The sequence below is a fragment of the Onychostoma macrolepis genome, chromosome 17 (assembly GCF_012432095.1).
Source record: "Onychostoma macrolepis isolate SWU-2019 chromosome 17, ASM1243209v1, whole genome shotgun sequence".
NCBI lineage: Eukaryota > Metazoa > Chordata > Actinopteri > Cypriniformes > Cyprinidae > Onychostoma > Onychostoma macrolepis.
Window position 1 is genome coordinate 7,118,445 of NC_081171.1, and position 12,630 is coordinate 7,131,074.

Here is a 12,630-nt window from a genome sequence, read left to right on the forward strand (position 1 = left end):
TGTGAAACTGCTGCACACTGGCTTAGCATAAAGCAGAATACCGTGCATAAATAGAGTTCTTGACTCCTTATTCTTGCATGGAGATGAAACCGGAATAAACTACTAGTTTATAGACCGTTGGAGGATGTTTGCAAAAACAGGAAAAAAAGAAAATCAGCAGGCAATAAAAGAAAGCTGTTGACTGAACTCATTAGAGGATATGTCTTCTAAGGTGAAAGCTAATAGTTGGCGGTTTGGTCCTATTTGCATTAGAGGATGAGTTTGTGTGTGCCTGAGCTTGTGTGTGTGTTTATTCACTGGCGTTCGGCTGGAGTCGATCACTGGATTAATCAGGCATTTATTCCAAGGAGAATAGCAAACGGATCTGTTCTGTAAACACTTTAGGCAAGTGTCAGAGAGGCAGGCTAAGCCATGCCTGACAGATTGGGCATGTCAAGGCCCCATCACACACATTCTTTACTTGCTTTGGACTAATAATGAGTGTGCCCGTCACATGAACCTCCTTTCCACCGTGTCGCATTATCAGATGGTCTCCTTCTGCTATATGTTGGCTCAGCCATTTAAATAATCAACAGGATCTCATTAATATTCATAGGTATTCATACAAAAGTGTGGCTCTAGCACACATACGGTTTTCACAACTAGATAAACACTGATTGCATTGGATAGATCAGACAGACAGACAGACAGACAGACAGACAGATAGACAGATAGATAGATAGATAGATAGATAGATAGATAGATAGATAGAGCTAATATTTAATTTTTTCAGAGCTTAATGTTGAGATATCAACATTTGGATGTTATGGCTCTATTAAGGTTCATGGAATTAATAAGTTGGTTTTATTGTATTTTTAGTCAATTTATTAAGTTAAATACATTTCATTTTTTTTCAGAGCTTAAAGGTGCCATAGAATGCATTGATACAATATTTTAAATTGTTCTCTGATATCTACATAGAAGGTATGTGGCTTAGTTAAGGGCAAAAAATCTCCAGAAACAGTTTTACATGTCCATTTACAACCCTAGGATTTCTCCCTAGAATGAAACAGTCTGTTATTGGCTTATTTGGAAGGGTCATGAATAATAATGTTGAGCTCTGCTCTGATTGGCTGTTTCACAGTGCGGCTCATTTTAGTAGCTTACAGGAAGGAAACACAGGGAAAATATACATTTCAATACTTTCTCGCGCAGTTATAACGTTGGGTAATTATACTGTAAATAAGATGCAGGCATCAGGGAGCTGCTATTAATATGCGGGGCATTGAAACTGCTTTGGAATGCACAGTCACTTTTTAGTTTCACTTTCACTTTGGAGATTCGCTATGCACGAACTCTGTTTATATTATGGAGCAGCAGTACTTACCACACATTTTACAAGATCAGATGCTTGTCAGTGGTGCTCAGGATCTGTAAATCATTCAACATCATCCTCAGTCATCTCTCTCTGTTTATGTGGTAAGTGAAATCTTATGTAATTTAACAGGCTACTGCTAGCAAGGAGCTAACCATGTCCCTTTAGTGCAGGGGTCGGCAACCTAAGGCACACGTGCCAACAGTGGCACGCAGAGGGATAATCGCTGGCATGCAAGCAATAGGGAAAACTACATACTGATGTACATTTTGATGTAATAACTTCTCATAGTCCCACAGCCTGTTAGGAGCTATAAATAACATTAAAGTGTGAGAATTAACTTGCACTAGTCTATGGATGCGCGCGACGGCTGCACATACTAGGCACTTCATATCAAATCCTCAGCGGTCTAAAAGCGCTGGTCAATGTCAAAATGACTGAGATGGCCAATCAAATCAAAGTAGGCTGGGTTTACCATTCACAGATGCTGAGCGCGAAGAGAGTGAGGTAAGATGAAGCTGCAAATCATTTAATATTAGTCAACTGTTTTAGATAGAAATGTTAAATTACCAACAGCTATATCCAGTGATGCAAACTTGATTTTTTTTTTCTTCTCAAATATGGCCATTTTGAGAGTGAGAGAGAGAGAGCGATGTGAGAATTGTCTGGTCTGTGTCTCTCTCTACAAACAATGAAGCTGAGTGGCACAGTGGTTAACCAGAAAAATTAAAAATGGCACATCATGCCGAAAAGGTTGCCCACCCCTGCTTTAGTGGCTCGCGTTATTTTATTAGAATGCGTTATTTGCTTTCCGTGCCTTTCTGAATACACACAAACCCATCTCTGCACTTCACATCCCCTGCACAGCCTGAAACATAACATTTATTTCCATGATCTGCCATTTCCCCTGTTGTCCTCGCTTGTTTCTTCACAATACCTGCAGAGCTTCTTATGGTTCGGCTGGTATACGTTATGCAAATGTTGGGGGCGTAACTATTAGTGATCCCGATTTTTACGTCACAGTCGGTGTTATGTTCTGGTTTGCCTATTTTTCAGTGGTCTTTTTTATTCATGAGATTTACATAAGAAGGAGGAAACAATGGTGTTTGAGGCTCACGGTATGTCATTTCCATGTACAGAACTGTTATTATTCAACTATTCCAAGGTAAATAGTTTTCCATTCTATGGCACCTTTAATGTTGAGATATATATCGATATTTGGATGTTTCCGGATCTATTGAGGTTAATGGAATTATTAAGGTGGTTTTATTGTTTTTCTAATAAATGAATTTATTTAAATATATATATATATATATATTCAGAGCTTTGATGATAATTAACTTCAAAAACAAAGACTGCAAATTACTTATTAATCCCATTCGGATCAAGTAAATTTGCCATTGATTTGTCTTTCTCAGACAGTTTATCCATTATATTGATAAAAGTCTCGCTATGGGATTTTTTTATTCTTTATTTCTTTTCTTAACATGGCAGTAATGATTCCAGGTCTGACCAGACTCAGATTCATAAACATTTTTACATCTCAAAAATTTTTACATGTGTACACTGTAAAATAAATAAATAAATAAAAATCTGTATAAAAATGGATAATTACCTGGCAGAAAATTACCGGAACATTTTCCATTAAGTTTATGTACATTTCCTTCAATGTTAAAACACAGCACACTGCAATGCATAAAAATATCTAAATAAATAAATAAGTGTAAAACACCTGTGAAAAAATACTATACATTTTTTTATTGACTTTTCTTAGTGTACATAGGGTTTATTTTTATTTGTTGATTTTGTACATTTTAGTGACTCTGAGTGCTTATGTGTGCACAATTCATGTATGACTTCCTGAAAAAAGAGAGACATTATCCTAAAATAACACTGCAACATTTAAATGAGTCATTTTCAGTGTGCTCTAATGCTCATTTTTTCACTGTGTTGAGTATCTAAACGCTTCTACAAAGTAGAACTGACCTGCTGTGCCAGCTTATCCATGATATCATTGCATCACAAAACCTCTTTACTATTACGCCCCCCGCTAATGCTTTATTCCCCACTCCACACCTCACATGGCACCAAGCCACAATCCCTCATCTGTTCAGTCTCAGCTTCGTGGAGATTCAGGAAGGTTACCTTCACAATTTAATCCTTGACTCCATTCTTCTCAAAGGGGGGTTAGATGTTTAGCGAGGTGGAGGAGGAGGGCTACACTTTGAGCTACTGTGCTCAGACTCCCTTCAATCCAAAGCCATAATATGACACTTTTCATTGGGGAAACTAAATGTTCTCTCTTCCTGTTCTTATTTCCACAGTGTAGCTGCAAGATCTGCTCCATAAGCTCCTAAAAATATTATCTTCCATTATCCATCTCAGAAGGATTACTATCCAAGGAGTTCCGTATAATAGCTATTCCCTTTCATCTCAGCTGGCATAGAAGGTACAGTATGTGGTTTGACATTTGCCATATATTTCTATGTTTCAGACATTTCAAAACCCGGAATTCTCAGACTCGAAAATAATCACAGGAATGGCGCTCTTAGACATCGAACTTGTTTAACATCAAATTCAGTGACAAGTGTATTTTCCAGTGGAAGTGGGAGAATTTTGACTATAATTGTGTTATAACTGGAATTTTTTTGAGATCACAACGTACTATATACTTCTAAACACTCCTAAAAATAAAGGTTCTTTATTGCCATTGATGGTTCCATGTAGAACCTTTAACATCCATAGAACTTTTCCATTCCACAAAAGAGTCTTTAAAGTGGAAACAAAAGTTTCTGAAGACTATTAAAATGTTATTCAAGCTAAGAAAAACATGGTTCTTTTCAGACCTGTTCATTGAAAGGTTCTTTGGAGAACCTCAAATGGTACTTCTATGGCATTGTTTCAAAAACACCCATTTGAAACCTTTATTTTTAGGAGTGTATTGTCATTTTTGGTTCCATGAAGAACCTTTAATGTTCATGGAACATTTCCATTGCACAAACATGTTCTTTGTACTGGAAAAGTGTTCTTTAGATCGGTTTCACAACCCTGTCCTCAGAAGCCCACCAACATAAAACATTTTTCTAATTAAACACCGCTGATTCAACTCATCAGCTTGTTAGTAGATAATCCAAAACCTAAAATGAATGGGTCAGATAAGGGAATGTGCAAAACGTGTATTGTTGGTGTACCTCCAGGAACAGGGTTGGGAAACACTGCTTTAGATTATTAAAAAGTTCTTCACGCTACAGTCTTAAAAATTAAGGTTCTTGGCATTGATGGTTCCATGAAGAACCTTTAACATCCACATACCTTTCCAATGCAAGCAAGGTTCTTTAAAGTGGAAAAGGGTTCTCCAGATTATTAAATTATTCCTCACACTAAGAAAAAAGGGTTTTTGGGAACCCAAAATGTTTTTTTTTTCTATGACATTGCTGTGAAAACCCACTTTTTGAACCTTTATTTTTTGAGTCACTGAACGGTTCTTTTAGGAACCCATATGGTTTTAAACCTTTATTTTTGATTGTAGTAGTGGATGACTGAGCCAAGCCTTGATTCGTTGTAACTACCTATGAGCATTGTGTTTGAAACATGCATGGTGCACTAGTCAAAGTAATTTTTCTTTTTCGGAGATGAACTGGGACATTGGCCGGGACTCCTGAAACTGCAGGAAACTGTTGTGGCTTTTTATAGTGAACGTGACAGCTTGATATATAGTTTTTGTTTATTCATATAAACAGAACAGCAGAAAGATGCAGTCGTGACCTTAAAAATCACCACAGATGCATCCTCCCCTGCAATGTTGTGCATCAATAGATTGCTGCCTGACTTATCTAGCGGCCTCAGTAGGCACGCTCATTGCCTTTGTTATATAGACGGCTTTAGAACCAAGGCTTACGTTTCTTCACCAAATGCCTCTGCATGCATTCTGTGGTTCCAATCCAATATAGGATTGAGTTTAAGCTTTTTGCTGGACAGGGAATTGGAAGTTGCAAAACTGTGTCACGGTCAGCTGTGGTAAATCAGCAACGCAGTATGGGACTGTTTAATTCTGTGCAGCAGTTCTAAGTCCTTGCTTTTGAATTACATCTGGGACTTAAGATAATGTCATCATCATATATTAAAATGTTATTCTAGTATAAGGTCTAGTCCACAACGCAGCTTGTATACATACAGTATAGACCAATGCCACAGTTTGTTCTGTTTGTAAGTTGTTTAGGGTGAGATTATGTGAAATAGATTCATAATTGAACTGAAAATGCATTTTAACTTCCAAGCAAGTTCTTGAATTTGAATTATATTTGAATTGAAGTAGCAAACAGGATGCCATATTGCAGTATGAAAGTATAAGTACAATTAATTGAAGTTTAAAGAAATGTAACTGTGCAAGAAAAGTAAAATTTGCCTAAAATTTTAATGTTGGCTTGACAAACAGATAGATTGAATTTTTAGATATAGAATAGATAGATATTTTTGAAATTTAGTTTATATATATTTTATCATAATTAATAAAACATCTTCATACAATTATAAGAGTGTCTTACCTGTGTTGAATTTCTTTGAATTTTAATTCAGTACATTTCTCTTCTTGTCATTCAAATTCAAATTCAGACTCAACTTCCTGGCAAATGTTATTTATTTATTTATTTAAACTAGCTGGATCAAATTTGAATCTTGGCTTGATAAGGCTTTGTTTACAAGTTTTTAATTTTTTCAAGCTAGATAGACAGAAAATATAGGTAAAAAAAGAAAAAAAAAGAAAAGAAAAGAAAAACAGAAAAAGGTTTGCACGGTATTTAGTTTATAAATTTCACCATATTTAATAAAATAGCTTTTGTAGAACAGGATGGAAGAACACTTAATTATCTATGCTGATTTTCTTGAATTACATTTCAGTAAATTTCTCTTTTTTCCATTCCAATGTAGCAAATTAGCTTAAAAGGGAATTGTATATAAATAATTACAATTAATTATGATTAATCAAAATTATTTATATCGGCTGACAGTAATAACTGTAGCAGAATTAAATTGCCATCAACTGATCTGTTCGTCCAGCGACCATTCAGTGTAAGTTCATATCAACTCTAAGAAAGGATATTTTCGTGGCCACAGAAAATACTTTCCTAAGTATTAATGCATTAGAGCATGTAGTAAGGATCGAAAATCGTAAAGGGACATTAATTTGCAAGGCAGAACCAGAAACTCATGTAATTTGTGCACACAACTTTTATTAACTAAACGCTAACACACATAACTAATCTAAACCATCAAACAAACATACATACACTCGTGCGTATATACAAAAGGGGAGCTAAAGTGGATGAATGAAGCCATTAGAGAAAACAGAATGCAGTTATGGAAAGAGTCAGTTAACCACCTGAGTAAAACCATCAGCGTCGTTTATAATGGGGTCTATAGTTTATACTAAACCTCTGTTTAGTTTAGTTAGATGTACCATACTTGCACTTCCTTGGCTGTTGGCGAGTGTCCAGAATGCAGTCTCAGATGAAAGTCTTAATGGTTTCAAGGTTTTGGACTCCCGATCACGTTCTTCCGGGTTGAAGAGTGATGAATTCCACAGATGTTCTGAGATAGAAAGTGAAAAAGAGCTGAGGTCCGAGGAACTTTGGTTGAATGGAAAGTCAAGGCCGCAAGGCCTGGCACAAGACTTAAGGGTCTAGAAGAGTTCTAGCTCACATCCTTCTAGGATCTAACAGAACCGCAGACTGAGATATGTTGGAGCCCACTGGGCACGCCGGTACTGGCTCAGGCACTCCACACGGGCAGCAATCCGAAGATTTAGCAGAAGAGCTTTTTCAGAAGAGAGAGAGAGGCGGAACTGTGCGTGAGCCCTTTAAGGTCTGCGAAGAGTCATGCCTCTCAGGATGGGCTTGACCAATGAGAAAGGCTGAATTTCCAAGCGGGACTTTGGAAATACTTGGGGCTTGTATGACCCTTTGTCTGAGAGCATGGTAATTTGCAAAGGGGTTGGATTAGAAGTTGATATACAAACTATTAAAGATTCTTAGGACACTAATATGTTGCATAGGTATCAACATGTAATATGCACTCTCAATTAGATAATCCGAAGATGAATTGATAGAGACCAGACATGGTATGAGCTAGTGATATTAACAAGTGATCTATCATAAGCATGCATAAAACAGTATACAATACACAAAAACATATACAGGGATAGTAATAATATACACAATAACCTGAATGATATGTGTGTTCGTTCAAAGAAAGGTTTTTCTATGAATTAATTAGAGAAGAGTCAATTTTTATGGCATAATGTCTTTCCTATATGAAAAAGGTGGTAAGAGTTGCTCTGCATTTGCATTCCTTTGAGCAATAAAACTAGTGTTATCTGATGGGTTGCCATGGAACCGGGGGCCTGAAGTCATTGACAGACCTACTGGCACCGAGTATGTGTATTGGGTTAGGGGTCTGTGACTATTTGTTAATCTAATAACTAATTGATTTGTTAAATCAAATGCAAAATTGTGTGTCTGATTGGTCCAAATGCTACATCAATTTAGATTCCAGTTCAACCTCCTGACCAACTGAATTCAATTTAGATATGATTATATCTATCGGGCAATGTGTTTTATTTCCAGACAGACTGTTGCAAAAAGTCAGCCAATCAGATTTGAGCTTACCAAACCGAGAAAGCGATCGCCAGTTTTGTGTGCAGTATACATCATACGGTTGTCATGCCCCGTCTGAGTCTGAGACTAATGTCCACCCACCTGAAGCAACATAAACAGTCCCAGAAGAACCTGTCCAGACAGCAGAGACACTCACTACATGATCCTTAAAGCCCCACGGGAATCGTTCTACCACAACCAGATGCCTGTCTCTTTATTTCTTAAGAACTACTGAGCTTGCTCTCTTTACACAAATCCCTCCAGTACACCCCGCAAGGGAAGACTCAGAGAATGGGAAATACAGAGCCTGAAAGAACATCTCATTTTTCTCTTGTACTTTCCAACCGGTAAATTCTTTTTACATTTTTTCACACAGCTCCTACAAAATAATGGTTGCAGGGGGAGAAAGTTACAGAGCAAGATCCAATTATAAAGGGGCGGTGAAGAACCCCAGACATGACACGCAGCAAACAGCAGATAGGGAGGAGGAGCAGGAAACTCAAGCAGGTGTTGAGATTCCTCTTTGACTGAGGGCGAACAGATTGCCTCCATCCTGCCAGTGCTCATCTGCATGGTAATATCAGCTGCCCCCTGCTAACCAGACAAAATGATAAGACCTTCTGCCACAAGCGGTATGTGAATACATGCAACACATTGTTCTGATGGTTGCTTATGGATATACAGCACTTGAAGTTACAACCCCGGGCAGCTCCTAATCTACGAAACTGTTTGAAAAGATTGTGCCATTCCAGTTACTGTGTATGCAAATTCTGGAACAAATATATATCCCCCCCCCCCTTATGTCTCTCAGACCATATTTGATTTACCAAACAAAGACAAATCTGTGAGGGATAGAAGTACAGTTTGTTCAGTGAGTTATATTGTTTTGGATCTTTATGTCGATCAATTCGCAGACAAAACATTGAAAATAGTCTTTCCATAAAAATGTAATTGGTCAACAAGTTCTGGAAAAGATGATCTAGGACCTCTAGGAGTCTTGTTTTCATTCATATCAAATTAAAATGTGACTGACTAATTTACATAAAATAGAGTTATTTGCTAATCTTGTAATAACTTCTAACTCAGTTTTTGCATTAACATATTTATCTATGATAATTAAACACTTTTCCCCCCTCCAGACTTCCAGTTAGCAATGCATATGAGGAATGCTAAAAGTATAAGGAACAAAATTACTATATATTTTCACATTCTTGTGATAGGCACTGTTTTGCTGAAAGACAAAGACAAACTCATCTTGTATATAGTAAATGAAACTATGACCTGTGCGCTGTTTGCTTTGTTAATGGACACACACACACACACACACACACACATTATGGATATACAGCTGTATATATATATACAGGTGCATCTCAATAAATTAGAATGTCATGTTTTTGTTAAATGTGAGCCAAGATCATCACAATTAAAAGAACCAAAGACTTAAACTACTTCAGTCTGTGTGCACTGAATTTATTTAATACACGAGTTTCACAATTTGAGTTGAATTACTGAAATAAATGAACTTTTCCACGACATTCTAATTTACTGAGATGCACCTGTATATATACAGTATATGATTTGAATCAGTGAAGCCTGTTTCACCCATCTGCTATGGTGGGAGTGGCAAAATGTAAATTTTGGATACTGTATCACTGCTTTGGTATCTATTGTTAGATAGATAGATAGATAGATAGAAAGATAGATACTTTGTCTTTCTATTCAAACTTTTAATTCAATGTGTTTGGAGCTATTTGTTAAATTTACTTGCAATTTCTGAGTGAAAAATGTTTTTACACCATTTTTTTTTCAGTGTGCAGTTGTCCATAAAGATTGTTATTGTTGGACAAGTACACCCATAAAATCATTGCTAAAATCATTTTGGCTCTTTAGTTGGCTTGGCTGAGATTCTTTATCTCTATGTTCTCTCTTTTTTTCAGTTCACAGCAATTTAATGATGAGTGTAGAATCAATTTTTTTATTCCAGACAATTTGGCTTTTATTTGCTGTTCATTCTGGGAGTGAAATGATATGTAGTCGACTACCTTAACAGAAGCACATTATTTTCTGCTTCTTTTCCAATTAGTAATACTGCTGCTAATGTTCAAATGTGTATGTGCGTGTGTCACATTCGCTTACTCATCAGTATGCAAATACCTGCCATACTTTACCACTTGTGGCCAATAATTAGACTGTGCTGAATACGTTTGGTCTGCAGGACACAATCAACATGACACAGCGCAGAGTATAAATGAGACTGCTGCCAAAAAAAAATCAATCCCCAGGTCCTTACTCGTTTTGCCTGAGCTCTTTTTTCTGCTTGTCTAGGACAGTGGCTGTGCCGGAGGGCTGAGGAGGAGATGATGCGACTCAGGGAGATTTCTCCCTGGTTGCTCTCTGCAGGCTGCGTGAAGGGGAAGGTAACCAGCAGGTGGGCCGAGGCTTGAAGGAATTTTCCAGCACATGAAGGAAATAGAACAAAATAGTTTCTGTGTCACAGTGAGCAAATAGCACCCTCAATCAGAAAGCACATGACCTGTCACACACACTGAACTTGAACATACACAGCCACGCACACACTCCCAATGCATCTGTACTTATGATATAAAACCCCTTCTTAGCCCTGCAGCTGATGCTATAGTGATGCAGTGATACTTGTGACATTTCATGCCCAGCAATACCCCTTTCCATAAGCATAGGATAGATAGATAGATAGATAGATCTATCTATCTATAGATCTATGCGTATAAATAGTACGCCAAATAAAAACGAAAACTCATGGTGTTGATACGCAAAAATGGACTTTGGCGTATATATGATTCAAACGTGTTTGACGTGCAAGCTGTGCATACAAAACGCAGTTTTCGTGTGCATATGATACCAAATTTGTTGGTGTGCACATGATACTTAGTTTTCGCGTAGATATGATACGCATCTACCCCACAACCGTTCATTTTTATTTGGTGTACTATTTATATGCACTTTCATGAGATTGGGTTGGTTATAACATTATTCGATGTTATTACTTACTCACACTAATGGCTTCCCAGTTCTCTGTGGTGTTTTCCCCTGTTTTCTAGATTGCTCTTTGGAAATCAGTATGACATTTAAAAAAAAAAAAAAAAAAAAAACTGTTTGAAGACTCATCAAAAATTAGCATATAGTTTTGGAATAACATGAGGGTGGAAAAAATGACAGGGAAAACCTTTAAATCCAGGAGCAATGTATCTACAGGATAAGAATCTCTAACACGTAAATAAAGAAAAACTCATCTCAGGCTGTGTACTTTTTTTGTTCTATTCATACTGCATAAAATTACAGCTAGTTACACTCCATCAGAGTCATTAGCATCCTCTCCCTGTCTTTCTAAAAACAGAATATTGTACTGTGCAGACGCATAGCATGATTACAAGAGAGGCAGTCTCAAGAGAACAGAAGCTCAAATCAGCAGTGTGAAAGTGTCCCTCAGGGCCTACAGCAAAGGTGTTTCATTCCCTCTGTTGATGTGACAAGATATAGCACAAAAGAGTGCAGGTCATGCGTGTGTGAGCACAAGCACAGGGGTGTTGCGTAGGGGATGTCTCACATCTGTTTTTGGATGAAGGGGGGAAAAGAGAGAGTGTTTTAATTATCATATTAGTCATTAAAAAAGAGACATTGCCTTGAGGGAAATCAAACAGTTACTGATTCTTTCCCTTCTAGTGAAGGCGGCCATACACAACTTTTTTCTGTCCACTAGGTCTGTCTGATATGTCTTTTGCATCAATTACCGTAGTTTGGTTCTGACAGATGACAGATTCCCAGCAGAAGACACCTGGGATTATGGGAAAAATGTTTATCAGTATGTTTGCATTCTGTAGAGAGCTGATAATTAAATGAGAATAGTGTTTTCACCATTACATGAAAAGGTGACATATTAACCCTTGTACTGTGCTGAAAATCCTTTACTTAATCTGGTAATAGTGGTCAGAAATGGCTTGCTTGTAAAACTATTGTTATGCTATATCATCAGCAAATCTTGGATTCAACTTTTTATCAACTTGTTTTCTTTCAATTAGCATGGGTCTTGTATGTCTTTTTGGAACTGATTGATCATAGGCCTCATTGATCTGAGCTTATGCACCTCGGTTTTTGCATGAACATTACCAAAAATTATCCACAAATAATTTTTTCTTCAGTGTAAAATGGATGTGCATAAGCAAAAAAAAAAAACAATTGAAAGAAAACAAATTCATGAAAAGATTGAATCCACTGTTTGCTAATAATGTAGCATTATTGGAAATTTCAAAGCATTTTTTTGCAGGCTGGTCATTTTTGACAGGTGTAAACAAGGTAGGGAAAAAATCCTAAAATAGTACAATTATTCAGTTTTTCTTTCGCAGTTGTTATACCCTGTGTAAGCAATGTTACTTTCAGTGGGTTTTAGTCCAATCCTGAAAATCCACTCCAGGTCAAAAGGACCAGAACACAATAAGAGGGTTAATAAATCCTTATCATTATACAAATTCATAGCTTGTCACGGTGTGTTAGGCAGGGAAACGCAGGAGACTCAGGAATCTTCAATAGGAACATTTAATAGTCAAACTTGGAAACATGGAGAACACACACACAGACTAAACATAACTA

General features: G+C 37.0%; 1 long non-coding RNA gene across 2 annotated transcripts; it reads left to right on the forward strand.

Moving 5' to 3' along the window:
- Positions 1-1,147: 1,147 nt before the first annotated feature.
- LOC131523426 (uncharacterized) lies at positions 1,148-12,058 on the forward strand. Of its 2 annotated transcripts, XR_009266772.1 has the most exons (4): positions 1,148-1,458; positions 3,679-3,803; positions 8,381-8,636; positions 10,333-12,058. It is a non-coding gene; the product is annotated as an uncharacterized LOC131523426 (long non-coding RNA). The 2 variants fall into 2 exon arrangements; XR_009266773.1 differs by lacking the exon at positions 8,381-8,636.
- The last annotated feature ends 572 nt before the right edge of the window (positions 12,059-12,630 follow it).